The sequence below is a fragment of the Sprattus sprattus genome (assembly GCF_963457725.1).
Source record: "Sprattus sprattus genome assembly, chromosome: 1".
In the NCBI taxonomy this organism is placed as follows: domain Eukaryota; kingdom Metazoa; phylum Chordata; class Actinopteri; order Clupeiformes; family Clupeidae; genus Sprattus; species Sprattus sprattus.
The window spans coordinates 42,982,790-42,994,133 of NC_137920.1; the positions used below are offsets into that span (position 1 = coordinate 42,982,790).

At 43.5% G+C, this 11,344-nt stretch overlaps 1 protein-coding gene across 1 annotated transcript in view; it reads right to left on the reverse strand.

The window, feature by feature from the left end:
• zbtb20 (zinc finger and BTB domain containing 20) overlaps positions 1 to 6,188 on the reverse strand; it is an 85,046-nt gene extending 78,858 nt beyond the window's left edge. Inside the window, exon 1 of the mRNA XM_080836906.1 lies at positions 5,810 to 6,188. The gene's annotated coding sequence lies outside the window, so the exon portion shown is untranslated. The remainder of the gene's footprint in view (positions 1 to 5,809) is intronic.
• Positions 6,189 to 11,344: the final 5,156 nt, after the last annotated feature.

Below are 11,344 nucleotides of genomic sequence, written 5' to 3' on the forward strand. Positions count from 1 at the left end.
CTGAAAGCAGGCCGACGTAGATCGGTGAAGAGTTAACAGTGATTCGGCAACGCACTCACACAAATCATAGCGCTGTCATTCACGCCACACATAGCGCCAAGGACAGGACGCTTCTCCGCGCCTAACGCTATTCTTCCCGTCCTGTAAAGACGGAGATTACAGAAGTATGCAATGTTCACCCTTTACATTTGATGAGGGCATTACTCCATGTGGGTGTCTTACTACATTACGGTATAAGTTCGAACTCATGGGTCGTCGTTTATGAATTGCCTTAAGATGAAATCTTCGATAAATTGTGGCTGCATAAACGTATTTACAGAGACACACATACGAACCTAAAAGGCAACTGTATCCTACCATATTTACTGAAATTGAAGTAAATTATTGTCGTATACGATATGTTTTAAACACCAAGGGTGAACGTATGCCAATTCCCCTTACTTAAATTGAAGTAACATTACTGTCATATGCGATATGTTTTATACCAAGGGTGAAAGTATGCCACATATCAGAGCCTAAGTTCCCTTCTTTTAACAATACAAATAGTTTTAGTTTTTAGAATTTATGAAATAATAATAATTTAGCAAGAGGTGAAAGACATTTGCATGAGTCTAAGCGTTTTAAAACGGACAGTTTTTTAAATCGAGAGTGCGCACTAGAAAGCGGGAGCTAGAGGGAGGGGAGAGAGGGAGATTTCCCCGGTCTCCTAGCACAAATAAAATCCCCCAAAATATAACCTAATTCAGTACTGTAACCAGAAATATTCATTTGGCTGGGCCTGTGAGACATAAGGTGCAAAAACCAAAGCAAAACATGTGTAGATCAACCACAGTTTTTTTTACACTAGTTTTAAGATCTCATTCAAATGTTATTCAAAATATTTGCCTACAATTGCTTTTATACTTTGTATCGACAGCAGGCTATTGGTTTTGTTTATTGTTGCTTAGCAACACGTGATAGTTTCAAGTAAGTTGGAGAAGGCTGCACAATTATTTCTTCAATAAATGCTACAATTATTTCCTCAATAACATTATCAGCACAACTGCTGATAAAAAGCAATGTCAACCCGACTGCAATGGTCCACTCACAGACCATCTGCAAAATTGAACATGCAACGATCACATTCGATGTTCTAATCGCAGGGTAACCACACAAGCATAAGATGGCCACACACCTAGACGGCTCTTTTCTGACAGCCGTTGTCTGTTCCTGTCTCGATGCATGGCCTCTTAAACACGTGTCCAGACTCAGAAAGCTCTCTTTTGACATATTTGCATTTTTAATGGAATATCTAGCTAGCTAGCTGCCATGTTATGTCACTGACCACCAATTGAATAGCATAAAGGCAGCGCCAACGCCACATCGCGCTTATTTTCATCAGGCCAAGTGGCGGGGAGTCTCACTTCTCCAACAACCCAGCACTCACCGACTACACATCGACAAAGGTTACCTTTTTAATTGTCAAAGTACAGGACAAATATGAATATGATTTGACATATAATTGTATATTAATTGTAATAATTGAAAATGTGTGGACACCTTATAAAAAATAATTTTAGAAGATATTTTGACTGCCATCTTTCACATCGGGATAAAATTATCTTATCTTATTTAGTAGGCCCCTCCATGGACACATGCGGGCGTTCTTATTTGGATGCATTTAGAAACTTGAGCAAATCTCCTTCAGAGAAAAGAGCATAGTTGTACTTTGTCTTCAAGCTTTGAAAACAGATTTTATTTATATGGTTTGGAGAGAACAATGCCTGCACAGTTCCCATCCACCAATTGGCCTATTTTTAAAATCTTTATGAAAATCTTAATCTGCAGCCATGGTTACATCCTAGGTTATAAGCTTTGTACAAACTGTCAGACCCGAACAACCAACATACAATAACTGCTGTTTATAACACAAGTTATTAAAAACAGATGACAGCGTAAATAACCATATCAGCCAGAATGTGAATGCAAACTCCTTACAAAACACCTAGCAGGCTAAATGGCGTACACTCATTATTATTCATTCACTGGCTAGCTAGTTGTTGATAGAATTGGCAACCCCTTCATCTGCAGGGCTAAATGAAAGTGTTGCCATACCTACTTCAGTCAACGTGACAGATTCTCACTGAACTCATCTCCCTTACACACACACACACACACACACACACACACACACACACACACACACACACACACACACACACACACACACACACACACACACACACACACACACACACACACACACACACACACACGTACCATTCCTACTTCCGTCAACGTGACAAGATTTTCACTGACCACTGTGTTGTGTTTCTTCTTGGCCTCCTATCGCATGCGTCTGCGCTTGAGTTTTGAATAGTATGACAGGTAGCTGCGTCTCATGGCGCTGCTGCGCTGAGCCTAATGACGAGGTTCCCTGCACGCTAATGCTATGTCCTATAGGACACGTTTGGACCTGTCAGCGTAGTCTTAGAGGGGGTTCTCACGGACCTGGCGTAATCAAGTGTCCTCGGGGGACCCCTAGAGCTCGGGCCTGTCGCAACCCCCCCTGGATGGGGTTGCCACCTTTGGACTAAGATGGCACAGGGGCATCCGGGCACAACCCTGGCTACACTAGTGACCTAATTGTGTTTTTGTGTTTGTGTGTGTCTGTGCGTGTGTTTGTTTGTTTGCGTGTGAGTGTGTGTGTGTGTGTGTGTGTGTGAGAGAGAGTGTGTGTGTGAGTTTGTGTGTGTGTGTGAGTTTGTGTGTGTAAGTGAGTAAGTGTGTGTGTGTGTGTGTAAGGGAGATGGGGTGGGGGCTGAGAAAGCCAGTGTGTGTAGTGTGCTTGTAATAGAAAGGTCGAATAGCTATGAAAATGATATTTTATGAGAGGCATACAGTATTGAGTCATTGTTGTATGGTTTTATGTTGTATTGTTGTATAGTTTCAAAAGTTCCCTGAAAATAGTCTTTTTATACATAAAGCACGTTCAACACACAATCACCCTTCTTAACGACAACAGACCAAAGCAAAGGGGCGGAGTACAATCCTGGCTGGTCTCACAGAACCCAACACCTCTTGAACTCTTCAGAGAGTTGTTTGGAGAGAAGAAATTGCATTCACTATCGGTATAGAACTTTCTGAAGATTCGATAGAGACATACAAATGTGCCTGATTTAAATAATACAATTTCAAGCCTCGCAAACCCTATGACAGATGTGTGTGTGTGGGGGGGAGCTATAGCTGACCTTATCACACATTATCATCATCAATAAACAAATTACTTAGAAAGATGAATCTGTGACGTAGCCAGCTTTATCTTTATTATCCACTGGCAGAATATGATCTGACTATTGTTTCAACTATACATTTAATAAAAGCCTTTGATGGGCTATAACCTATCCTATCTCGGGTACAGTCAATCTATCATGGCCTACATGGGACAAAAACACAGCAGATAGAAACGAAACGAAATTAAATGAAATTAAATGAAATAAGGACTTCAGTGTTTAAGAGTTATTCTGTATTTAATAATGCTAAGAGTATTAGGGTTAACTGACAGGCACCCTCGCGCAAGCCTCTCAAACGGAGCTATGTAGAGACTATTTCAGTTTGAACACACATAACACACCGCTTAAACATCTGTTGTGTTTATTCATTTATTTTGAGATTTATTTGGGTTGTTTAAAAGCGTATACGAGGTTATCTCGGCGGCAATTGAAGCCAAGGAGAAAGTTAGTGGTCTAAAGTGAACCGTTCTTGGTTTCTCCCCTCCCCTCCACTCCATCAAGCCTTTCTCAAAATTGAAATCCATAATAAATGACCCTATCGTCATAACCTACTTTTGTTTTTGTCGGGTCGGTAATCCGAGCAATGCTCGCTCCCATGCGTGCGCCCCAAGGCTTTGGGACGGATCTGCTGTGATGCTCGCCAGATCGGCGCGACTTATCGCGAGCGACTGCAGGGTGTGCGAAGTGTGGCCACAACGTGGTTGTATTTCTTGTCCAAGACACACCGAGACAACAACGCGTGCACCATCAAACGCAGCCTCGAGGATGTGCTCTGATAACCAAAGTATGCACCGATGTACCCCACGAAGCGACTCTACCGCAAGAGAACGCAAGTGCCCGGGAGGGGCATCGGCCAGCGCGGACCGTCCACACCTGACGGTTGAAATGGTAGAATACTGGCAGAGCCATGGGTACATGCGGTCCATCGGGCCAGACAGGACCTACGGGCTCATTCCTTACTACTGGCATCGACTAGAGTGTTTACTTGAAGCGAATTAGCCTGCTCGCTACAAATCGCAAATAAATTGACCAGACACTAGACAGCCAATCAAAATGTTAAGCGGCCAGCCCGTGGTCACAGACTCTGGAAAAGGCCACACACCTTGCCTTTGTGTCAAGACTTCAAATAAGCTGTTGGACCTCTCTGGGCCACACAGGAAATGTTTAGTCTGATGGGCCATCTTAATAAATTAGAAAGATAAAAATAAATCAGAAGACAGCCAAGAACGTCCATCTGAGAAGACTTGGGTTAACAGAGATCCAATTTAGAGATGTCCTCTATGACTTAGAATGTGAAAAATAAATACGTAGCCTTCTTTCTCATTAGATAATTTCAAATAGTCTATTGTAGGCCTAAATATTAAGACTAGATCATTTCTGGCCGAGTGTATGGGCTACTATATTAGGCTAGGCTATAGGTTACTAGCTTATTAATGTTATTAATGCAACCAATTGGGCAGTATGGGGTACATACAAAGTTATCAGACCTACCTATTTGTCTGTGTGTCTGTGTACCAATCAAACTATATTTAAAAATCCATGTGGCAACCTAAAAGCCTAATGTGTAGTTTCGGCGCGCGCACACACACTCAGCTGAGGGATGGGGTGGAGGGAAAGAGATAATTCAAACAGGCCCGATGTCTTTTTTTTTGTCAGAAATAGGTGACCTACGTGTGCTCCTTGTTGTGGCAGATATTAAATATTGAAGGGGACATTGTGTTTGCCTGTGTCTTGTGGGTGCATACTGTGGACCATCAAAGCCGAACAGCCTCACACAAACACACACACACACACACACCCACACACACACACAAGGGCTACACACCGTGACCTATCGTAGGCTAGTCTTCATTAACAAAAAAATAAACCATTTCATTATACTGAATTTGCAATTTTCTGGTAATCAAGCCTATAGCTGAGCGTCTGCATTGCTCTGTGTCTCTCTTCCCTCCCTCTCTCGCTCTCCCCTCCCTCCGAAATGTCACCTCAGGTCTTCTCTCCTCGCTTCAAAACGGCCGACCCGACCCGTCACTCGCCGAAATAGGCTAGCCGTCTCTCCGAAAACGAATCTCCATGTCTCTCTCTCTCTCTGCCTCTCCCATTATTTTCTAATAACCTAATATAGCATACCCCATTTGCAGTATAACAGACTTGTTACAAATACACAAGAACCTCCCCCCAAAACAAAGTTTAACGCTTTTGAATTCATAAAATATTTCGTTGAGAAAGCAAATGGGAGGAGACGACAATACTATATTGTCGGATAAAAATGTACAGTCTGGAGGCGAACACTGACCATGTGCGTCTGTAAAATGTCGCTTGTATATCGCGCTTAACGCAAAGTTTCGCAAACGTGGGTTATTTCGCCTCAGCAACAAACGTGGAATTGTTGGGCAGAGCCGGAGGTATAGTGCCAAGGAAGCGCGTATTGCCGAGGATGGTGGCAGGTACGGGGCATAAGCAGAGCTCAAGCCGCTCTGGTGAACATCCACTGGGTCTCACTGATTACATATTTTAGAGGCAATCTGTCGTCCTACCTGTTTGTTCGGAGTTGGGGAATTCCTTTCCTCTTTGTCGCCTCTTGCTGTCTCTGTGGTGGCAAACGGCGATAAGACTATCCTTTATTTTCAGCGTCTGTAGCCAGTAGCCCAGGCTGCCTTCCTTTCTCTCTCCCGAGGACAGCAGGCTGTAGGCCAGTTGGTAGTTTCTCCTCTGTCTTCGGGTTGCGTTCCAAAAAAATAAAAAAATAAAAAAACAAAAAGACAAGGACTAGCTTATTTTGTGGCCTAATGTATTTTCTTCGCAGTTCCTGGTTTGCCTTTATTTTTAATTTTGTTAACAGTAAAGATAATTTCCTCTCCAAACCCCCAATTCTTTCTGTTTGTTCACAGTAAACCCATCTTTGCCTTCTCTCTGTGTTTCAATCAAATAGGCGTGTGGTGCATCCTAACTTTCCCAACCCAAAACCCGAAAAGACCTCTTCGCCGTGCGGTCGCTCCCCCTTTTCGGAGAAGCGGCCGACTCCGCCTTCTTTTTGTCGCTATTGGTCCAGATGTTTTGGCGGACACGCCCTTTCTGTTGTCTGTGGTTCGCAGAGTTGTGTCGTGGGAGCACTGTGCTAGCTGTCAATCAAACACAGTTAGCATTTAGCATGTTATCGCCCTCTGCAACCAGGAAGTGGATACAAGTGAGAGGAAAGAAGACTTGAAGCTACTCGATGACACGCGAAAATGTTTTTGAAGTTTGCCTTATTTAAAGTCAACTTCTAATTGCATTATGGTAACGTTAGATACAGCGTATTATCTCGCAAATAAAATCTTTCACTAAACCGGTGCAGATGCAAAGCTGTGAACAGCCCTGCATTTTGTATCAAGTACAAAAAGGAGGCTCTAACAGATCTGTCACTCGCTGTCACTTCTCATTGGTTGGAATCAACGTCAATTAACTGTATCAGACTTGTGGTTGGACGGCGCTTGACCCAAACAGGGCTCTTCGCGACAGTCAGCAGGCTTGTTCGTGAGTCCCCCACTCTTTTCGTCTACGCATTTATATTTCGCTTATTTATTTCTCATACGTCCTGAGTTGACCTCGGAATTGAAAAGAGTTGTAGGAGGGGGGAGGGGGGGGACGAGAGATACCCAATCACAGCAGGAAAAACGGACACCGCGTGCTTGCCAATTGGCGCTCAGCTTGCACGTTCGGACTATAGAGCCTTGCAGTCGCGAGAGAGAGACCCTAGCTACCCCCTGCCCGTCCGCGCCGACGCTCTCCACACCCGCCCTCTTGTGTCTAGACATTGACAGGTGTGTGTGCGTTCGTCTAGACGGTAGGGAGAATAATCAGCCATCCCCCTTAATACATGAAACCATCTTTAATCACCATTATTTTCCCAAACCCGTCGTGGATCTTTAAAACACAACCTCTGTCACAAGATAGATCACAAAGATCGCGCCATCTATCAAACCCGTTGATTACCAGACACCACAACATTTGTGAGCCTAATTAAACAAAATTGTAATTAAAAACAAAACAAAACTGCATTAAAAGATTTCGTGCTGTAGGCCTGTGCTACATGCTAACTGACCAGCGACATGCTTGCAAATTAGGGTGGGGGAAGCCATTTTATTTTAATAACGCGATATCAGAAAGGTCCATTTTAGGATTCGACAAAAGTGAGTTTGAATCGGTATTTCTGGCGTGCATTGATCCCATTTCTTTATGCAATCCACATGCATTTAAAGAGTAAAACAACACTCCATGCAACACACTCCGAGCAATCATTTATTTTACGATTCATTTAAAAATATACAAATATAGACTACGCTCTAACACGCAGGGAGGCTTCCGGGTTGAAATCGGAGGTTCACATGGACTTCGAGCGCCCTCTACTGGGCGTAGAGAGGACCAACAAGTTATTTCCGGTCGTCGGGTTCAGCCCGGGACACTCTCCGTCAAGTTTTTGTTCTACATAACAAAATATGACCTAATTCGACATTAGACGTATTAGGATGGGGATAAAATAAATTTTGTGTGGAATTTTGGTGAAATGAAAAAAAAAGTGTGCATATTGCAGCACAAATAGTTTAGTCTATGTTGAACTCAAATGACCCTGATGCAGACAGACGGTGTTCAATCTAAACTGGGTCAAAAGAGTTTTCAAGCCGACGCTTATATCAAACAGGAACATTTTATGGGCCAGATCAAATGATTGTTCATATAAACTACTCTGTGGCGCAATTGTTATCTGTGTACCTGTGTGTGTGTTGTTGGGGGGGGGGGGGGGGGGGGGGGGGGGGGGGGGCACCCATGCATGTTCAGTATGAATAAATGTGTGTCCAGTCCTCCATTTATGAATTCCCGTTTCTGTGGTCTGTGTGTGAACTCCAAGCTACTCCTCCAGTATCATTTCCCCTCCCCCTGGCCTAGTCGCCAGTAGCAGATCAGATCAACTTTATTGTCATTGCACAGAGTACAAGTACAAAGGTAACGAAATGCAGTAAGCATCTAACCAGAAGTGCAAAAGCAGAAGAGTGCAGAGTATGTGCATATGTGGTAATATAAAAATATATAAATAGGATATATACAGTATGATACCAGAGAATAGTGGCATGAACAGTAAGAACATGAGCAGCAATAGTGGTGATGTGATATAGATATACAGTGCCACTTGAAAGTATGTGAACCCCTTGAGCACTTGTTTTACCATGAATTTTCATTTGCTTAGAAGTGGACGCCCATCAAGACCATAACCAAGAAGCACCAGAAGAAGAATAAATAAGAGAGTTTCGGACCTCTCTGGCAGCATCTGGGGTAAATGTACATGGGTCTACAATCAGACGAAAATTGTTGGTTTTGATCGTTACCAAATTATTGTATCTCGGACTCATCCGTCCAAAGAAGGGACTTCCAGAAGGCCTTTGGTTTATCGAAGTGCTCTCTGGCAAATTTGGAAAGGGCAGTTTTTTTCTTTCTTGAGAGCAGAGGCTTCCTTCTAGCAACCCGATCATGAAGGTCATGTATATTCAATTTTCGTCTAATTGTAGACCCATGTACATTTACCCCAGATGCTGCCAGAGAGGTCCGAAACTCTTTAGAGGTGATGTGTGGGTTGACTTTTACCTGATTTATTCTTCTTCTGGTGCTTCTTGGTTATGGTCTTGATGGGCGTCCACTTCTAAGCAGAGATGCGGTCCTGTTGAATGCCCTCCATTTCTAAATGATTTGTCTTGGATGGATGGATGGAGCTGGAATCTTTTGGAGATGGTCTTATAGCTTTCCCAAGACTGATGGGCTGTCAGTACCTTCTTCCTGATGTTCTCGGATATCTCGTTTCCTCTCGGCATTGTTGATCTGCGTGGGTACACCTTGGCACTACAGTAGTTTGGTTGGTTTTCTCTCTCTTTTAATCTGTGTTGCCCAACCCTTTTCCTAAGGATGTCTCAGTTGATTGGTTTGCTTAATTGACTAATTAAGCACCCAAATATGTTTCACCGAATCTGTTACCTGCTTGACTTTACCAATGCAGCAGGGGGTTCACTTACTTTTGAAAATACACTAAATCCATGTTTCAGTTTTTTGGCTACTCAAAGAATTCCCTCAAAACAAGTACATGCAAATGATAAACATAAACCTGACATTTCATCTATGGAAAATTGGTGATGAAAAAACTGAAAATTCATGGTTAAACAACAGAAAACTCTTAAGTGCTCAAGGGGTTCACATACTTTCAAGTGGCACTGTATGTAAAGTGCAGGTGAACTACAGGTGAAGGTGGCAGTAGATGTTATAAATGAGGTAGGAGACATGGGCTGCGTCTTAATAGTCTTAAATGTAAGAGAGCTGTCTTACAACCTTGGTGTCTCATCCAGACAGCTGTCAGACAGCTGTCTTGCACGAGGTCATTTTTAATGGTGAGATTATTCAAAAAAACGTTGTTTACAAACGTTCTTTTATGTCGTTAGTATGCTGAAAGAACGTAGGTGACTTCCGTAGCTTACGTAGCTAACTTACGTAGGCTAACATACTGATGTTAGAAAGTTGGCTGACTGACGCCTCGCAAATCACATCAACCATTATTGATGGTTACAATGATGGTGTTATCGGATAGTGCGGTGTCTATTTCCCGGTAACTTTTGAAAAATCTAAGCGCGAAAACGCTGAAAACATGTACATTTACAAAACACGACCGTCAGCGGAGTTGGTCCGCCATCTTTGTTTACATTTTTCAGTTGCCGGAGGGTCGTGGCGCAAAGGTTTGTGGGAAGTAGACAGCATCAAGGCTACACCGATGGTTCCTTGAAAAATGACCGTTATATGACGTATTCTGAGGTGTCTTATGACCCCTAATGGCCGGTTCACACTACACGATTTCAGCCCGATTTTGCCCCGATTTCTTCGTCGCCGACAAATTTGCAGGATCGGGCCCGATTTTAAAAGTCTGCGACGAGGTGAGGTCTTGTAGTGTGACATGCTTGCGACCTGCGATGTTTTCGTCTGCGACGTTCGAAAACCCCACGACGAAAAGTCTGGCATGTCAGAATTTTTTGGGGAATCGCAATGACGTATCCATTGTTGACATAGCGTAAACCTAGCATAAACCTCACTCTGGCATGTATAACGAATGTCCAGCCTGATAAACTGTGTATTGTAAATGTAGGTTACAAAATGTTGGTTTTAAAGTAGTCTATTTCCAGTCTTACCCGGAAATTTACGTTTGATAGCCTACCTCAAAAGTGTACGTAGCCTATCAAAAGTAGCTAGCTGTTACCTAGGCAATTAGATACAAAGATTCATGATCTTGTAGTGTGGCCAGTCTTCCAACCAAGACGAAGCCCGAAGTTGTGGCTCTGTGATCGCATAGTGTGACATGTTAATCGTGAAGGAATGTTCGACAATCGTGTAGTGTGAACCGGCCATAAGAAAAAAATGAAGCAGAATGGGACAGTACTTCCTTCTCTTCTTCTAAGACACCAGGGTGCTACGACAGCATTTTAAGACTATTAAGATGCACCCATGATAAGATATAAATACGGATATGGATATGGACAACAGTTTTAAATAAATAGAACAATTTAGTGCAAATGTTCAGTGGCTTGAGGGAGGTGTGTGGCGGTCGGGCCAGGGAAAAGGGGGGAATACAGTCACTGTAGGTAGGAATGTGAGGGGGGTAGCCAGGGGGGCTATCACCATGGAGTAGTGTTCAGCAAGGTGGCAGCAGCAGGGAAGAAGCTGTTCCTTAACCTGCTGGTCCGAGAACGGAGGGCCCTGTAGCGCCTCCCTGAGAGGAGGAGGGCAAACAGTCTGTGGTTGGGATGGGAGCTGTCCTTCTCGATGCTGCGCGCCTTCCGCAGACATCTTTTGCACTGGACAGCCTCGATGGTGGGGAGTGGGGAACCGGTGATGCGTTGGGTAGTTTTCACTACCCTCTGGAGTGTTTTGTGGTCTGCAACTGAGCAGCTGCCATACCAGACTGAGATGCAGTTGGTGAGGATGCTCTCTATGGTGCAGCAGTAGAAATTCACCAGAATCTGAGGAGACAGATGGGCCTTCTTCAATCTCCTCAGGGAGAAGAG